This window comes from Carcharhinus amblyrhynchos, chromosome 15 (genome assembly GCF_965287045.1).
Source record: "Carcharhinus amblyrhynchos chromosome 15, sCarAmb.v2.hapA, whole genome shotgun sequence".
Classification (NCBI taxonomy): domain Eukaryota; kingdom Metazoa; phylum Chordata; class Chondrichthyes; order Carcharhiniformes; family Carcharhinidae; genus Carcharhinus; species Carcharhinus amblyrhynchos.
The window spans coordinates 70,869,802-70,889,999 of NC_137338.1; the positions used below are offsets into that span (position 1 = coordinate 70,869,802).

At 44.1% G+C, this 20,198-nt stretch overlaps 1 protein-coding gene across 1 annotated transcript in view; it reads right to left on the reverse strand.

Annotated features, from left to right (window-relative positions):
- Positions 1 to 19,578, reverse strand: part of enox1 (ecto-NOX disulfide-thiol exchanger 1) — a 297,971-nt gene extending 278,393 nt beyond the window's left edge. Inside the window, exon 1 of the mRNA XM_080204169.1 lies at positions 19,448 to 19,578. The gene's annotated coding sequence lies outside the window, so the exon portion shown is untranslated. The remainder of the gene's footprint in view (positions 1 to 19,447) is intronic.
- Between the last annotated feature and the right edge of the window lie 620 nt (positions 19,579 to 20,198).

Genomic DNA, 20,198 nt, shown 5'->3' on the forward strand with positions numbered 1-20,198 from the left:
CAGACCATAACCAACCATCTAAAAAAAAGTCTTCTTCCTCTGACCCGCCAGTCTGTTAGTGAATGATCTTACATCCCCTTTTAATTTCAGACAGTTCTGATTTCTCCCCACCTACTTTGCTGAAACCCCTCACAAATTTGAACATCTATATTAAATCTCACTAAAGTAACCCCTCCCACAACCATGATAGGGTCCCCTTTCCCTTGCTTTCCAACCCAACAGCCTCCACATTCAGAGGATCACTCTCCACCATTTTCACCCAACCCAGTGCGGTTTTACCATTATATACGGCTTCCCCTCCTCTTTCCTGTCAGCATTCTGTAGGGGCAGTTCCTTTGGCAACACTGTGCCCCACTCCTCCATCATCCTCAACACCTTGTCCCCTTCCCATAGCACCTTCCCCTGTGATCGCAGGAGGTGCGATGCCTGCCCCTTTACCTCCTCCCTCCCTCACCATTCAAAGCCCCAAACACTCCTTTCGAGTTAAGCAGCATTTCATTGACATCTCCTTCAATTCAGTCAATTGCATTCATTGCTCACAGTAAAGCCTCGTCTACATTGGGGAGGGGAATGGGTGATCACTTTGCAGAACACCTCCGTTCAGTTCTTAAGCATGACCCTGATGTCTTAGTCACTTGACATTTTAATTCACTATCTTGCTCTCATTTCCACTGAAGCCCGACACAAACTGAAGGATTAGGTACAGTACATCCTTCTACACTGAGTTCAACAGCTGCAGACCATGAACATTCTTCCCCATTTTGAAATGATCTCTCCCACATGCGGGTCTCTAATCTTGTTTTCATGTTTTTGCTTTCAGCTTCAAGTTTTAGTTCATGTATTTGCCTTCATTCTGCTATTTTGCTTTCAGACAGTGCTGACCTTTATTCTGCTATTAACACCCACTCTGGACCAATGGTCTGTTCCTTTCCTGCTACCATTTCCACTATTTCTGCCTTTTGTTCCGTGGCATCTTTGTAACTCAATTCCACCTCCACCCTCCCAGCACCCTCTAACCTATCCCTGACTTTCCGTTTTCCCTTCCCTCGGCCACCACCACCACTCTCCCTCCTCCACTCCGACCTTTTTCAACAGTATAAAACCCATCACGCTCCTGCCTCTCTTCAGTTCCAAAGAGGAGTTATACTTGACTCGTAACTCTGTTTCTCACTTCACAAATGCTGCCAGACCTGCTGAGCTTTTCCAGCACTTTCTGTATTTACCTATTTTAATTTATTTATCTATCTTTATCTATCATCTATATTTCACTAGTCTTGCTTGCGTGTAAAGATGTCATTGGTAAACAGGAGTAGATCTATTAAAAGTGAATGTCTATGTCGCGGTTTGGATTTGTGACAGGTCAGTAAGATGGATTTAAACCATTTCTCCCCCAGATATTTCTTCACATTTGTGAAATCCCTCTCCAGGCCCATTCAGCTTCGGAGCCCAGCAGCTTTCCCCCACTCCCTTCAGGATCATTAATATGCAAATAGGTTGAATCACAAATTGCTAGGGAATGAATTTACAGACAGAACATTAGCAAACCCGATCATCTCTAAACCTTTTGTTCATAATGATTTTCAAACCCTCACAAGTTTTGGATACCAGAGATCCCACCCCATAACCACTGAATTGTACATTGGTGGCACAGTGATTAGCACTGCTGCCACAGAGTGCCAGGGACCGAGGTTTGGTTCTGGCCTAAGATGACTTACTGTGTGGGGTTCCCGAGTCTGCATGGGTTTTGTCTGAGTGCCCTGGTTTCCTCTCACAGTCCAAAGATGTGCAGCTTAGGTGGATTGGCCTTGGTAAGTTGCCTCTTAGTATCCAAAAGCGTACAGGTTAGGTAGATTAGTGTGGTAAATGCTTGGGGTTACAGGGATAGGGCAGGGAAAGATACTCTGTTGGGGAGTTGGTGCAGACTCGGTGGGCTGAATGGCCTTCTTCTGCACTTGATTCAATCGGAAAAGCAGCCTTTTACAGAAAGACTACATAATTTAACACGTTCCCATCCATCATGCATGAAACTACTCCATAATATGTTCGAGCAATTATTTTAACATGTTCCACATTACTAATGCAGGGTGAAGCTTTGCATCTCTTTCTGACCATGTACAGGAATCTTTTCTTGCAGGAGTTTTTGGCTGAACTCCAGCAAATGTTCCGACGTTTTTTAATAGTTCAGATTACTTTCTGCATTTAATCTTGTCTTTTGTTACGGTAGCAAAGAACTTGGACAATAAGAAATGGCTGCTTATATTTCTCAGAAGAGTACGAAGAATAATTAAACATGCCTCTGACTTACACTTTAATTGTCCAATAAATTAGTTTCACTGAAAGCAGAGAACACTGTGCTGAGTGAAAAGGTTTCACGGGTTAGCTGGGGAAATGACTTGAAATATAGAAGATAATTGCAGCAGCATAATTAGAAATTCCACAATAATTGTCATTTCGTCCCTGTGTATAGCACTTCTAAATTATTTCAACGATACGCCCTGCTTTTGAGGCCTTATCTTCTGAACTCCAACATCGGGATCTTCACTCCTTTGGAACATTCCACTTAAATTAAGTAACCTTGCAGATGCAATGAGGTCAGCAAATATTAAGTTAACACGAGCATCATGCTTCAGCACTTATTGCAGAGTTCAGATTCTTAGGAATTAGCTGGTCTGAGATGAGGACATTGCAATATTACAACAATGCCCAGTGGGTTGTTGGCTGGCAGGAGACGTTTTCTTGGGATTGTTACGTTATGTTCTATTGTTCTCCCATATTAAAAATAAAACAGAAAAGGAAGTCCAACATTTTTATAGCTTCTTTCACAACTACTGAGCGTCTCAAAGGGTTCTGCAGCCAACAATGTGCCTTCGTCATGGAGTTGACAAATGGAATTTTTCTTCTAAATGCTGTCTCAGCTCCCCCCCGCCAGCCGCACAATCGGCATTTCTCGTCATATTGTGCAAGGCTTGAAAGAGAAATAAATCTGGAGGCGTGATGGGGGTGTGGTTGGAAACAGCCAGCAGTGTCAGGAATCCTAAGATCAGGACGTGTTGTTAAAGGGTCCCTCTCCGGAGAAAACGGAGAGTTCCCTCAACAAAAAGTGAGGAACTGTCCCTTGAAGTGCTGGGGTCATTGCCAGGGGACAATCCCGGTGTAGGGCCCAGCGTATGCTCCACCCCCTGGGGCTGTACTTACTTGTGCATCCTCAGCAAGTTTCTTCCGCCTGGTTCCAATTTGTAAAACAACTTGCTGTAAGCCCTGGGGGGAGATCCCAATAAAAAGTCTGACAACACCAGGTTTAAGTCCAACCGATTTATTTAATAGTAAACTCACTAGCTTTCGAGGTTACCCCCTTCGTCAGGTGAATGGAGAGTTCTGGCCTCGGACAGAGCATATAAAGCACAGGCAGTTTACAGATTACTAATTAGAATGCGAATCTTTACACCTAACCTGCTGTTCAAGTCTTGAAGTGGCCGACAATGTGTGTGGAAGGAGCACTGATCACAGGTTAAAGAGATGTGTATTGTCTCCAGACAGCACAGTGAGTGAGGTTTTGCAAACCCAGGCAAGTCACAGGGGTTACAGATAGTGCGACATGAACCCAAGATCCCTGTTGAGACCGTCCTCATGTGTGTGGAACTTGGCTATCAGTCTCTGCTCAGCGATTCTGTGCTGTTGTGTGTCGTGAAGGCCGCCTTGGAGAATGCTTACCGGAAAGTCAGAGGCTGAATGCCCGTGACCACTGAAGTGTTCGCCAACAGGAAGGGAACAGTGTTGCCTGGTGATTGTCGAGCGATGTTCATTCATCCGTTGTCGTAGCGTCTGCATGGTCTCCCCAATGTACCATGCTTCGGGACATCCTTTCTTGCAACGTATCAGGTAGACAATGTTGGCCGAGCTGCAAGAGTATTTACCGTGTACCTGGTGGATGGTATTCTCACGTGTGATGATGGTATCCATGTCGATGATCCGGCATGTCTTGCAGAGGTTGCTGTGGCACGGTTGTGTGGTATTGTGGTCACTGTTCTCCTGAAGGCTGGGTAGTTTGCTGTGGACAATGGTTTGTTTGAGGTTGCGTGGTTGTCTGAAGGCAAGAAGTGAGGGTGTGGGGATGGCACTGGCGAGATGTTTGTCTTCATCAATGATATGTTGAAGACTCCGGAGGAGTTGTCATAGCTTCTCCGCTCCAGGGAAGTACTGGACGACGAAGAGTACTCTGTCCATTGTGTCCCGTGTTTGTCTTCTGAGGAGATCGGTGCGGTTTTTCGCTGTGGTGCATCGGAACTGTCGATCTATGAGTCGAGCGCCATATCCTGTTCTTATGAGGGCATCTTTCAACACATGGAGGTGTCTGTCACGATCCTCCTCATCTGAGCAAATCCTGTGTATACGGAGGGCTTGTCTATAGGGGATGGCTTCTTTAACATGTTTAGGGTGGAAGCTGGAGAAGTGGAGCATTGAGAGATTGTCTGTGGGCTTGCGGTACAGTGAGGTGCTGAGGTGACCGTCCTTGATGGAGATGCGTGTGTCTAAGAATGCAACTGATTCTGGGGAATAGTCTATGGTGAATCTGATGGTGGGGTGGAATTTGTTGATATCATCATATAGTTGTTTCAGTGATTGTTCACCATGAGGCCAAAGGAAGAAAATGTCATCAATGTATCTACTGTATAGCATCGGTTGAAGATTTCTGTACAGTGAAGAAGTCTTGTTCGAACCTGTGCACAGAATCAGTAATCTGTAAACCATCTGTGCTTTATATGCTCTGTCTGAGGCCAGAACTCTCCATTCACCTGACGAAGGGGGTGACCTCGAAAGCTAGTGAGTTTACTATCAAATAAATCTGTTGGACTTAAACCTGTTGTTGTCAGACTTTTTACTGTGTTTACCCCAGTCCAACGCCGGCATATCCACATCGGGAGTTCCCAATGCAGGGAGGCCCCAGCCCTTATTCTTCAAACCCATTTACCACATTCACATTCCTTCAAACAAGGAAAGGTTTATAACAACAAACATTTCGTTCAAGTGACAAATCCCTTAGAAGAACAGCCTTGAAATTCATAATCCCACTTCAAACATTCCATAACCATTTGTGGACCAAATTTTGAAATGACAGGCAGCCGGCTGTGGTAATGGATATCTGTGAAATGAGTCATACAACACCAATCTAATAATGAAAACTCTAGGCATATGTCAAAAGACAGAGTGAAAAAGCAAGCAATCCATTTTACCTTGTCAGACATTTTTTTAAAATCGAACAGCAGGGCTTTTAAAGTCTTGGTAACTTGATAATTCCTTTTAACAGGACTATTTCACTTCTCCAGATGAGTTCCTTGGCTATCCAAACGAATTCACAAGTTCAGGCCTGCCCCTACCTGATCGAATGTGCACACTTCAAGGATTCACATTCTTGGCACACCACAAGCCCACCTCAGTGGAGACAGTTGATAATTTAAATGGCCAGTTGTCTCCATGAATCATATTCACCTGAAACCTACACTGCCACATTCCCAGCCCGCCAAAAATGGGAAGTGCTACGTCTGCCATTTTTTTTCCATACCACGGTGAGAACCTTTCATAGAATCATAGAACCCTACAGTGCAGAAAGAGGCCCTTCAGCCCATCGAGTCTGCACCGAACACAATCCCACTTAGACCCTACTCCCATATCCCTACATATTGTACCCACTAATCCCTCTAACCTACACATCCCTGGACTCGAAAGGGCAATTTCTTAGTATGACCAATCAACCTAACCCGCACATCTTTGGACTGTGGGAGGAAACTGGAGTACCCAGAGGAAACCCACGCAGACACAAGGAGAATGTGCAAACTCCACACAGACAGTGACCCAAGCCAGGAATCAAATGCAGGACCCTGGAGCTGTGAAGCAGCAGTGCTAACGACTGTGCTACTGCGCTGCCCAGATTCACTGCCCAGATTTCAGATTCAACGAACTCCTGAAATGCATTTTTACCAATGTCCAAGCAATTACCTCCTATTAATGAATCCAACTGTTGCTTCAAGAGTTGGTGATACAAGTGGTACTGAGGCAGGGGATGCCCAGCATCGCTATGGAAAGGCCTGTCACAGAGAGACCCATTGCAGGGACATCCAATATAGGGCACCCATTGTGGGGGTGGGGGAGCTGTCACGGGGGAAACCAGTGGTGGAGCACCAGCTACGGGGCACCAATTGTGGGACGGATTTATCTTAGGGCACCTGTTACGGGGAAGTTGTCATCAGGGGACCCATTTCAGGGGAACACATTGTGGGGCATCCATCGGGGGGGGGGGGGGTGGAACCTGTCATGGGGGACCCATCGCGAGGGAACTGATTGTGAGGGACCTGTCATGGTGAGCCTATCACGGGGAGACACATTGTGGAGGTCCTGTCTGGTGGGTTAGGCGGTTTGGGGGGGGGGCTGCGGTGGGCCAGCCAGAAGTCCATTGGGCAGGATCAGACAATCTGAGCGGAGGGTAGGACTGGATAATTCCACCCTGAGTCTCAAGATACAATTTGGGTTAAGATTCAGAGTGTTATGGGGTGGGACTTTACGGTCTTGTTTGGGTGAGACCGGAAATTGCTGCTCAAGGTTAACAGAGATTCCAGTTGTCGGACTTTCGCACTGATTCCGTGGCGGGCGAGGTGATGGAGTTCCGACCATAGAGCCAGACAGTATAGAAGAGGTCCTTTAGCCCACCTACACTATGCTAGACTACACTAAGCCTGCACTGATCCCATAGCCTTGAATGTTCTGACATTTTAAGTGCTCTTTCATGTATTTTTAGAAGTTCCAAGATTTCCCGTCTCTGCTCACAACACCCGCTCCCCACTCCCCTTTTCCCCCTCTCCCCCCAGCAGTGCATGCCATATTCCCGTCACCCTCTCACTGAAAACATTTTTCCTCAAGTCCTCTCTGCATCAAGTCCTCTCTAAACTTCCTGCCCCTCACCTTAAAATTATGCCCCCTCATTAGTTACAGTTCAGTTAAGGACTGTCAAATCAGATACGGCACAATATTGTTCTTTTAAATCTGTATTTTTGATAAGAATTTAAGCTGCAGCAAAACAGCAACCTGACTGTGAGATTAAGATAAATTGGGGCCCCCTTATCAACAGAGCATGGAGAATTGTCTCTGCCTTGAAAACAACTTCAGCTCTTTCTTGCTTTGTTCTCTGGAGGATTCACTCTTGATCTCCCTTCAGTTACAGAATCTTTTCTTTTATCTGCTGTCTATCGTTGCTATGTGACAGCTCTCCTGGAACTCCTTTTGTTTCTTGCTCTCTACGTGAACTTCACTGCAGCTCTCTGTGAAGGGGATGCTGCCCTGTTTCAGTGTCGTTGCAATCAGCAATGATAAACTCCAGCAATCTTTCCTCCAGCATACTCTCTCGCGTTCTGACAGCCATCAGCTTTTGCAATTATCTGATTCACAGATCCACAAACCCCTTTCCTACCTCATCATGTCTCAGCTGCATTGATTCAAATACTCCAGACATTCATTATTTTAATGCATTTTGATTTAAAACTACATTATTATGACATTTGAATAATAAGGAAATACACAGTGCTTACACTGCTGCCTCACAGCACCAGGGACCCAGGTTTAATTCCCAGCTTGGGTGACTGTGTGGAGTCTGCACATTCTCCCCGTATCTGTGTGGGTTTCCTCTGGGTGCTCCAGTTTCCTACCACAGTCCAAAGATGTATAGATTAGGTTGATTGGCCATGCTAAATTGGCCCTTAACATCCAAAGATGTGCAGTTAAGTGGATTAGCCATGGTAAATGCATATGGTTATAGGGATAATTTGGGTGGGGGGAGGGTGGGGGGGGTGCGGGGTGGAATTGGTCCTAGGTAAGATTCTCACTCTTTCGAAGAGTTTGTACAGACTCGCTGGGCCGAATGGTCTCCTTCTGCAGTGTAGGAATTCTGTGGAAGTTTATCTTCCACACTGCAATGTGACGGTAAGAGGCCTTCGGAATAGTAATGGGGTCTGTTGCAGTATTCCTGATCTGTTGCAGTTTTTCTGATTAATTATTTCCACCCTGGCCTCCGGATGAATTTTATCGCTACTTTGAACTATCGCCAGCATTGAATGCACTCCCCGTTATCTTGTCCAACACAAGGAGCCGAAATTCTGCTCCAACCTGAGTGGTGCCCCAGTGGCAAAGTTGTCAATATTTCTGAGCTGGCAGATACTAGATGGGATTTTCCGTATGCGCACAGTCTTGTTCCGTCCGCTATGATTCCCGTTTTTGGCAGGACGGGAAAATTTTATCCGTTGAGTCCCACTCTTTGACTCAAAGCAGGTTGTAAATCGGCCTGGGAAATCCTTTCAATGGCTAACACTCCTCTCAAAAGGGAGGAAAGAATATGAAAGTATGCAAAATCTAGTTCGATTCATTCCCAGGCTGTAAATGACCCAAAGTTTCACTCCTTATCCCTCAAAATAATTTTTTTATCTTGCTGCCTTTGTGTTGGTGTCACAGTTGCTAGTTCCTGATCACTGTTTGTCCAAAAGCTAAAAATATAATTTACCATAACAGATATTCATGGTCGAGTTTTGTTTTGGGTACAGATGGTAATCTGGGCTCAAAATGCATTCAGGAATTGCACAGGTTCGGAAATGTTTTGTCCAAGGTTTTGCTTAAATGTATTTGCATATAATCGAATGTGAAATCATGAACGGATGCAAAAGGGCTGCGATTGTGATTATTAATTTACCACACTAAAAATATTGCTTGATATTTTTAAGACTAGTAACTTGCTGAAGTTTGATTAGTGCAGCTGGAAATGGGTTTATCACAAAAATTGTAAGAATTGTTTTGTCCGCCACCTGTGAGGTTAACCCATTTTAAATAGCTGAAAGTGACTGGTGTACAATAGTGAATTTATCAGTAATTGAAGTTTTAGGAGGCCATTCGGCCCATCGGGTCTGCATTGACTCACTGAAAGAGCACCTTACCAAGGCCCGTGGTCATCCTTAGCAGAAACTTGCTGTGCTGATTCTGTTGAGCTGGAGGCATGGTCAATTTTGGGGACAGGATTAATGCTCATCGAGTGTAATCAGGCAAAATACAATTTGCTGCAGACATCATGGACACTTAAAATTCCTCGATGTCTAACTCTGGCTTGACCAGTTTTGGTCGGTTGAAGAGAGCATCACAGTCCAACAGAAACTCCAAGACCATGATCTCTCCTCTGAAATTCTTCTTCCAAATGGTTTTGTAAAACCACCAGATCGAATTCTCCATTTAGTGTGACATGCCAAGAGCTATCGGTTACATCCTCAGCAGTGAATAGATTTGCTTTGGTTTGTTAGGGCAAAGCAATGAGTGGTCACATGGAAGGGGATTTGGATTGAAGCCCACGTGAATTTCATCGCCACATTGAATGAACACCAGCATGGAGGACATTCAGCCAGTTGAACCATATTGACCAGCAAAAACATTCTCCACCCAACAAACTCATAAATCTCCTTCTTTTCTAGGGAATAAGGGCATGTTGGAAGCAGTTAACAAAGCATATAGTATCCTTGGCTTCATTAGTAAGGGCATTGAGTACAAGAGTAAGCAGATCATTTTGGACGTGTATAAGATACTAGTTAGGACTCAACAGGAGTCTGTGTCCAGTCCTAGACCCCATGCTTTAGGGAGGATTTGAAGGCATTGGAGAGGAGATTTGCAAGAATAATTCCAGGGATAAGGACTGTAGCTATGAGGATAGATTGGGGAGATTGGAACTGTTTTCTTTGAAGAAAAGAAGGCTAGGAGGAGACTTGATTGAGGTACTCAAGATCCTGAGAGCTATGGTTAGGGCAAATAGTGAGAAACTGTTTCTATACAAGAGAGCATCAAGAACTCTGAGGGCACAGATTCAAAATAATGGGAAAAAGGAGTAAAAATGATGTGAGGGAAAGGTTTTTCACCCAGAGGGTGGAACAAACTTCCTGACAGAATGGTGGAGACAAGTTTGATCGAGGTCTTCAGAAGGGAGTTGGACTACTATCTGAAAAGAATGAATGTGCAAGATTATGAGATAATTGGGGCTAGGTAGGACTTTCTTTCAGAGAGTCAATGCAACTTTGATGGGCCGAATGGCCTCGTCATGCCACCTTAAAGATGTTGTGATTCTCTAATTCTATTTCCTGACTAGCAACAGAATGAGTGGGACTCTGACACCAATGAGAAGGTGCAGAATGCCTTCAAACTTCCTGTCTAGATGGAAGATCTAAGTGCCTGGTCATGGTATTATGTTTCATGAACGCTAATAATCCATCCATTGTTATAACATTGTTGTTCCTCACTGCCACCAGAATGGATGTACTTCCAACTGAAATGATTTGAAAATCAATTTTATAGTTCTTGTTCTTAGAGTATCTAACACAATCTCTTCCTCACTGCCTTCCTTTCTGTTTTGTGGATGGAGAACTATTAGAATTGCAAAGTTTGCTGCTGTCTGCACTATCAAATAGCTCGAGGCATTCATACATGGGTAAAACATTAACAGTGGTACCACAGCCCTAGCTGAAATTTACTTTGCTTGTTCATTATGACATGTTGGATTATGGAGTCATATCTGGCACAAAGGTAAATGGTTGTGGCGGTTGGGGTCACTCATCTCAGCTCCGGCCATCACTACAGGAGTTCCCTCACAGTAGTGTTCTAGGCCCAAACATCTTCAGCTGCCTCATCAATGACCTTCCTTCCATCTTTTTAAAACAATTTTTATTCCATCCTTGAAGTTACAATGCCCAGAATGGACTAAGCAAACCCAAATCAATTCCTTGCTTGCTCCAAAAACCAAATTCAAAATGACTACAATTTGTGCCCCCCAAGAGAGACAAATAAAATCAAGCTGACAAGAGATTGCACCCCATCTTGGTCTCGATTTAATGCTTGGTCTTTGCCAAAAGGCTGAAGTGAGAATGTTCTCTTATCATTGCACAATGTTCAACATCATTTATGATTCCTCAGATACCGAAACAGTCTAAATGCTTTTTCAAAGACAAACATAGACGTATAGTTTACTCTGTCTGACCATATTATTGTGAATATTTACTTATCGGCAGCAATAAAGCCTTTGTTACTTGGAGGCCACATTGAGTCACCCTCGATTTATTATGAGAGATTAACATGGAACAGACAAGAGAAGCTTGTGGTAAATGTTAGGGTCATAATATTCCAGAACCATGCTGGATATAAAAAGTACAGGAGAACTGGGAAGGGAAATGAGTGGAGGAAAGAGAGAATTTAACAGCTGTTCAGTGGGTAACATGACAGAGAAGACAAAAATCTGTTTATAAATACGGAAAGGTTAGTCAATGGAAAGATGCAGCTGACCCAAAAGGAAAGATTGCTGTGGAGAGAGGGCATGTGTGAGGTACACTAGAGAAGAGGATGCTGCCAATGTCACAGTTAAGATAGCAGAGAAATTGGATGGAGAACAACAACAGCTGCATTTTCCAACTGTGCTGTACTCTCTGCTCTCCACACTCCACCTCCACGCCAACTAAAAAGACTATAGACGGACGCTGCCCACAATAAACCAACAGTGTACTGCCATTTTATGGTGGAGGCAACATTAATTGTCTCAGGGTGAGACACCCACCCCCACCTGGGGAGGAAGTACCACCCTTAATAGTTATCAGCCAGTCTGATTGGCTGGCAGGTCTATAATCCCAGCAGCCTCAGGTTCGAGTGGTGGCCATTCTGGGATTACAGGCAGTCCCCGAACAAGAGGAGGATATAGCAGCCTGACTTCAAGGCTAGTCTGGGGTATTGGCAGGGTCTATTGGCTGACTAATGTGACGGGGGTGGGATTGGGGAGCCGGGTTCAAGAGGCTAGGGGATGCTGGCGAATAGGGAAGGTATGAGGAGCTTGTGGAGAGTGACAGAAGTCAAAGGGAATGGTGACAGAACAAGAAAATCAAGCAGAGATCATGTGCTGCTGACTGAAAACAAAATGAGAAAAATGAGGGAAACCAAAACATTCAAATGAAAGGAAACGGAATGGTGTTATGATCGGAAATTGTTAACCTCAGTGTTACATACAAACGTACAGAGTAAAGGCAGGAGTAGGCCTCTTGGCCCATCGAGCCTGCTCCACCACTCAATAAGATCATGGTTGACCAGATCGTAACCTCAAATCTGCATCTCACCTCCCCCGATAGCCTACTGCCCTCTTGCTTACCAAGAATCTATCCGCGTCTGCCTTAAAAATATTCGAAGATCCTTATTGTCAGAAATGGGAGAATTCATAATGAGGAATAAAGAATTGGCTGAGGAATTAATTCATACTTTGCTCTTCACAAAGGAAGACATGAATAATGTATCAGAAGTTCTGAGAGAGACAACTTCTACTGAGGAGCTGAAGGAAATCAGTATTAGTAGAAAAATGGTTTTGTGGAAATTGATGGGATTGAAGGTGGATAAATCTCCAGGTCCTGAAAACCTTCACCCGGAGTAATTAAGAAACTGGCCCTGGAGATAATAGATCCAATAATGGTCATTTTCCAAAATATTTTGGACCCTGGATTGTTTCCTACAGGTTGGAGGGTAGCTAATGTAAGCTCACTATTTAAGAAAGGAAATCAATAGAAAGCCGGGAACTATAGACCAGTGAGCCTAATGTCTGTACAGGGGAAGTTGCTAGAATCTATTATCAAGGGTTTCATAACTCTATATTTGGAAGTCAGTGGTATAATCAGACGAAATCAGCGTGGATTTACGAATCAGAATCATGCTTGATGATTCTATTGATTCATCAAGAGTTGACCAAGGAGAACTAGTAGGTGTGGTCAATTTAGACTTTCAGAAAACTTTTGACAAGATCTCACATAGCAGGCTACTATTTAAAAAAACATGTGGGATTACAGGTAGTGTCTTGCGTTGGAAAGAAAGCTGATTAGCAGGCAGGAAGCAAGGATTTGGCATAAATGTATCTTCTTCTGATTGGGAAGTGGGATACTGCAGGGATCTGTGCTCGGACCCTAACTATTCACATTTTTTCTGAATGATTTGGAAGAGGGGAGTGAAGATATTGGGTGGGATTTTCCAGCCACGTTACCCCAAGACAAGAAAATTCTGCTCCAAGTTAACAGACCTTTGCAGATGGTGCAAAGTTGGGTGGGAAGGTGAGCTGTGAGTAGGATGCAGAGATACTCCAGCATGATTTGGACAAGCTGAGTGAATGAGCTTGTACATGGCAGATGCAGTATAATATGGATAAATGTGAGGTTATCCATTTTGGTAGCAATAATAGGAAGGCAGATTATGGGAGTAAGTTGAGAGAGATGGGTACTCAGTGAGACTTTGGTGTTCTCGTACATCAGTTGTTAAAAGTTAGCGTGCAGGTATAACAGGCAGGAAAGAAGACAAACGGTACGTTAGCTTTCACATCACAAGGCTTTGCATATTGGAATAGGGATGCTTTTCCGCAACTGTATAGGATGTTGGTGAGACCACACCTGGAGTACTGTGTGCAGTTTTGGTGCCCTTATCTAAGGAAGGATGTCCTTGCTACAGAGAGAATGCAGCAAAGGTTTACTAGGCTGAATCCTGGAGTGGCAGGTCTGTCATATGAAGAGAAATTAAGTCGGTTAGGGTTATATTTACTGGAGTTTAGAAGAGTGAGGGGGAGCTCATAGAAATGGGTGAGGGGGGAGAGGTATAATTTGGAAGTGAGAGGAAGGTTCTTTACGCAGAGAGTTGTGGGGGTATGGAACGCGCTACCGAGTAGGGTGGTGGAGGCAGGAACGTTGGACTCGTTTAAGGTTCAGTTAGATAGACACATGAGTGAAACGAGGATGGAGGGTTATAGCAGGGGCTATTAAATAAGGTTAGAACCTCGGGAGACACTGGAAAAGCAGGCTTGTAAGATTAACGTTTTTGTCTTTTTATTCCGCAGGTGGAGGTCCACCTCGTGTCAAACGAGGGGCATGTACACGGTGGGTCGTGCGTGGGCTGCTCTTGGAAGTTCCGGGAGCAGCCTAGTACTTCGTGTCGGTGTGTGTGCTTGATCCTGGACTGGTAGACGGGCGCCACAACAGCTCGGTGACTAGCACTGCTAGCTGTGCAGATACATGGATTTGGGCCTGTGTCTGTGGGAGTTTGCGCATTCTCCCTGTGGTTGCGTGGGTTTCCTCCGGGCGCTCCGGTTTCCTCCCACACCCCAAAGATGTGCTCTTAGGCTGATTGGTTTTACCAAATTGACACTATTCTCCCCTGAATCTGGCTAAGTTAGGGGTTCCATTCGTAGACATGCAGGGTAGAATAGGTGTAGGGTGATGCGGCGGCGCGGGCTCGTTGGGCCGAAGGGCCTGTTTCCCGTGCTGGGTTGTTCTTTGTTCTTTGTTCTTTGTAAATGTATAAAATTCTAACAGGGCTAGACAGAGTAGATTCAGAAAGAATGTTTCTGATGATAGGGGAGTCCAAAGTTACTAGTCATAGTTTGAAGATAAGGGGTAAACCTATTAGGACTGAGGTGAGGAGAAATTTCTTCACCCAGCGAGTGGTGAATGTGAGGAATTCACTACCACAGAAAGTATCTAAAATGTTGTGTGATTTCAAGAAGAAATTAGATATAGCTCTTAGGACTAAAGGGATGAAGGGATATGGAGGGAAGTGGGGATCAGGATATTGAATTCAGTGATCAACCATGATCAAAATGAATGGTGAAGCAGGGCCAAATGGCCTACTCCTGCTTCTGTTTTCTATGTTTCTATGACTTCCACTGCCTTCTCAGAAAGAGAGTTCCAAAGACACCACCCTCTAAGAGAAAGAGAAAGATTTTGCCTCATTTCAATTTTAAATGAGGAATCTTTATTTTTAATTTCTCCCACAAGGGAAAATATCCTCTCCACACCCACTCTGTCAAGGGCCCTCAGGATCTTATATGTGTCAATCGAGTCTCTTCTCACATTTCTAAACTCCAGTGGATACAAGCCTAGGCTCTCCACCCTTTCCTAGGAAGACAACGTGTTCATTCCAAGTATGAGTCTGGCAAACCTCCTCTGAACTGCTCCCAATTAGTTTACATTCTTCCTTAAATAAGGAGACCAATGCCATACACAGTACTCCAGATGTGTTCTCATCAAAGCCCTGTACAACTGAAGCATAACTTCCCTACTTCTGCATTCAACTCCTCACACAATAACACTTACATTTAGTTAGTTTTCCTAATTACTTGCAGTACCTGCTTACTAACCTCTTACAATTCATGCATTAGGACACCTAAATGTCTCTGAATCTCAGAGCTTTGCAATCTCTCATCATTTAGAGTGTTGAATCCTGAAGGCTAAAAAGAACCTCATTAAAAGTTGAGCTACTATTGCTTTAGCTTGTGTTGGCTTCACTGGACAGTGCAACAAGCCAAGGACAGAGATGTCAATGTGTGGGCAAGGTGGACAGTTAAAATAACAGATCATTGGATGTTCAGGACCATGTTTAGAGACTAGGGAGGGATACATCAATGCTTTGGATGTGGGAACCAAAAGTAATATCTCCAAGTTTCCTGATGACACAAAACTTGTTGGGAATGTGAGTGGACGTTAAAATGCTTCAAAGTGGTTTAGACAAATCGAGTGAGTGGGCAAATACATGGCAGGTGCAGAATAACACGGACAAATGTAAAGTTATCGCTTTAGAAAAAATAGAATGGCAGAATATGAACCAAATGATAATAGATTGGGAAATGTTCATGTACAAATGGACCCACGTGTTTACTAATGTTGTTTGGGAGGGTTTAAACTAGTAGGGTGGAAGCATTAATTACAAGGGGGCACAGGCTTAAGGTGAGAGGGAAAAATTTGAGGGAGATGTGCAGGAGAAGTTTTTCATGCAGAGAGTGGTGGGTGCCAGGAACACACTGCCAGAGGATATGGTGGAAGCAGGCATATTAGCAACATTTAAGAAATATCTGGAAGAATACATGAATAGGGAGGATGTAGCGGGGTACAGGCCGAGTAAGGGCAAAAGGTTTTTTTTAGTTGGGACATTATGATGGGCACAGGCTTGGAGGGCCGAAGGGCCTGTTCCTCTGCTGTACATTTCTTTGTTCTTTCTTTGTTCTTTGGGTGTCCTTGTGTACCAGTCACTGAAAGCAAACATGCAGTTAGTAAGGCAAGTGGAATGTTGGCCTTCATTGCACAAGGGCCTGAGTAGAGGAGCCACATGTCTTACTGCAGCTATGCAAGTCCTTGGTGAGACCACACCTGGAGTATTGTGTGCAGTTTTGATCACCTTATCTGAGAAAGGATATACTTGGCACAGAGGGAGTGCAGTGAACCAGACTAATTCCTGGGATGGCAGGATTGTTGTATGAGGAGAGACTGGGTCAATTGGGCCTGTATTCACTGGAATCTAAAAGAATAAGATGAGATCTAATTGAAACGTATAAAATTCTGACAGGGCTGGGCAGACTGGATACAGGAATGTTGCTCCCCCTGGTTGAAGGGCCTAGAATAAGGGGTCACAGACTCAGGATACAGACTAGGCCATTTAGGACAGGATGAGGAGAAACATATTCATTCGGAAAGTGGCAAATCTATGGAATTCTCTAATGCAGAAGGCTATGGAGGCCAAGTCACTGAATAGTCTTAAGAAGGAAATAAGTAGATTTCCAGACACTGGAGGTGCCAAGGGACGTGCGGAGAGCCCAGGAGTGTGGCGTTTAGAAAGACGATCAGCCTTGATTATGTTGAATGGCAGCAGAGCACGCTCAAAGGGCCGAGTGGCCTACTCCTGTTCCTATTATCTATGTGTCTATTTTCTGCAGAGCAGTCATCCAATCTTGCTTTGGTCTCCCCAGTGTAAAGTAGACTGCATTGTTAACAGCAAACATTGGGTATCAAATTGAAAGAGATGAACTGCTGCATCACTTGGAAGGAATCTTTGGACAATGAGGAGAGTGGCCTTAATTGCAGGGAATTTCAATTGCATGGGAAGGTGCTGGTGAAGGAGATGAGGTGTTGGGGTGATTGCAGAGGGTACTATTTGATTAACTTGATTGAGCTTTACATGAAAAGAGAATAAGGATCGATGAGGGCAGTATCGTTGATGTTGTAGATTTGGACTTTCTGAAGATGTTTGATAATGTTCCAAAATATATATTATAATTTTATAAATAACAATAATAACGTGAGCAAAATTCAAGTCCATGGGATAAAAGAGACAATGACTGCTTGCATAGGAAATTGTCTAAGGACCTGAATATCAAAGAGTGGCGAATGATTGTGTTTCTGAAAGTAGAGAAGTGAGCTGTGTTGTCTCTCGGGGCTTAGTGTTCTGGCCACTGCAGGTTATGGTATATATTCATGATTAAATGCTGGACTTGGGAGACCAGGCCCTAATGGTCAAAATTTATACATGTTGCAAAATTTAGAAATATCGTGAGCGATGGAGGAGGCTAATAATGGACACCAGGTGCACACAGACAGGCTGGTGGAGAGGGCCAGACACAGGTAATTAAACACAGAGAAGTATTTTAATAGGGAGAATGATGGAGGCAATATAAAATTAAATACAGCAATTTCAAAGAGGGTGAGAGCAGGTATGTATATCAAGTTTTTTAAAGTGGAAGGATAAGTTGAAAAGTTTTTAAAAAGGCAAAAGGCACCCCTGGCATGATAAATAAAAGCTCAGAATACAATAAGACAGAGATGAGGAAAACAAATCCTCTCAGAGGGTTGTGAGTGTCTGGAACTCTCTTCCTCAAAAGGCACTGGAAAAAAAGTCTTTGAATATTTCTAAGGCAAAGCTAGGCAGATTCCCAATTAACAAAAGGGGTGAAAGGTTATTGGGATCGGCAGGAATGTGGGTTAGAGGTTATAATCAGATCAGCCACGATCTTATTGAATGGCAGAGCAGGCTCGAGTGGCCTACTCCTGCTCCTAATTCGTGTGTTCAAATGTAAATACAAGGCAGTTACATTAAATCTTAGCTAGGCCCCAGCTTGCGTCTAATTCTGAGTACCATATTCAAGGATCTTAAGGCCTTCAAGATGGTGCAGATGATTTACCAGAATGATGACAGGGATAAAGATTTCAATATCTGGAGAGTTGAGAGAAACTGATTACAATGGAGAAGCTAAATGGGGAGGTTCAACACCTTGTCAGGGTTTGATGGAGTAAATAGGGCGAAACTGGAGCCCAATTTTCTTGTCGCACCCAATCTGAGACCCAAGTTTCCCACGTGAGGTTGACGGACCTTTAAATGGTCCATCAGAATTTCCGTCCCACCCATAATGATTCCCGTAGTCGAGGGGACTGGATAATTCATCCCACCGAAACAGAAAGTAACCATCGAAGGCGGATTTGAAGTCAGAAGCTGGAAGCAGCAAGACGAAATTTATTTTCCATTGCGAGTTATGACGTAAGATATGCTGTCTGAAAGAACGCGGAGGCAGATCCAATCGGAACTTTCAAAAAGGAATTGAATAAACACTCAAATAACGACAGGGCTATGGGCAAACAGCAGGGCAGTGGGATAGTTCTTGTAAAGAGCTGGCACCAGCACAATGGGCCAAATGGCCTCCTTTTAACCTCTCTGAGATATAACTCTCCCCTTTAAAAAAATTCCGAATTCGGCAGGACTGTAATGACACATATGCTATGCAATAGAGAGAATAAATTAAAGAAAAAGCCGCTTGTTCAACACATGATTTTCCATCCATTTCATAATGGGTGTGGGCAACATGGCTTCCAATCAACATTTGTCTGGCTATGGTAGGCGCGCTATATAAATGTGAGCTGGAACAGTAAGATTCCACACTGGAATCACGCAATTGCAGACTACCTTTCGAAGCTCTGGAGTGGATGGAGCAAGAATACTGATGTACTTTCACCGAATTTATCCATTTCAGGGGTCCCATGCGAGCAAGGCTACCGACTTGGACATTTTTGAGAGTTATTTAAAAATTCACAAATCACATGAATAAATTTTCACTTAGACGAAAGATAACACACCCAATGAGCAGAATTTTCCAGTCCTCCCCACTGACAAAATTTCCAATCCTTCCAAAGGCAACCCACCCCCCGCTGCCCCGGTAAACATTGACAGGAGCAGAAGATCCCTCCGGCGACCCCAATGATGAGCTGCTACCACCACCAGAAAGTGCGTCCTGGGCATTGAAGGTGGGGGGTGGGGAGAAGAGGAAGTGTCGGAAAATCCTGCCTGCTGGGATAGTCCCAGCAAAACAGCTTTGGCTTTTAATGGGTAACAGCACCCATAGTTGTGGATGCAGTATTATCGTGGTCACATCACTGGATTAGTATTCCAGAGGTCTGGACTGAAACGGGAGCTCAAATCCCATGACTGGGGAATTTAGCTTTAATTAAATCAGTAAAAATTATTATCAGAATTATGTTCATAAAACTAATGGATTGCTGTAAAAACCCATCTGGTTCACTAATGTACCTCAGGGAAAGAAATCTGCCATCCTTACCCAGTCTTGTGACTCCAGACCCACAGCACTGCAGTTGACTCTTAAACGGCTGAACAAGTCACCCAGTTAAATTGAGAAGGCACTACCACCTTCACTAGGGCAATTAGGGAAATGCTAGCCTTATCAGTAAAATCGTCAGTGAATTTAAATGAAAAATTTCAGTTCCGCCCCAGAGTTTTGAGCCTATAATCCTGGCTGACGTTCCAAAGCAGTACTGGGGGAGTGCTGCACTGCCGGAGTCTTCCAGATGCATCCGATGCTCCACCTTCCCTCTCTTGGGTGGGTGAAAGGCTGTCGACACTTCACAGGACGTTCAAGGAGGCAGCTCACCACCACCTTCTCAAGGGCAACTAGGCACAGGCAATAAAAGCTGGCCTAACCACCGTCCTGTAAAAATGGCTTTGAAAGAAAGTACATGGAGAGATCCTGAAATGTGCTATGTAAATGAATCTCTCTCATTTAATCTAAACAGCAAATAAAGAATGTCCTCTCCATTGAAGTAAGGTCATGGCCTGCAGGCACCTCTTTAATATGGAAATGACACTTCTATACATGGGACAAGCCACCTTTACCCTGTTCTGTTCTGCTCCAGCTGCCCACTCGCAATAACACATTAAACTGTCAGAGCCATTTGTTTGCAGTCCAGATGCACATTACTTTAGAGATCACCTTGAGGCTTGTGTACAATCCATTAAAGAGCCAGGGAATGACGTTGGAATAGAGCAAGCAAGGTCTTAATGTGGAAACACTG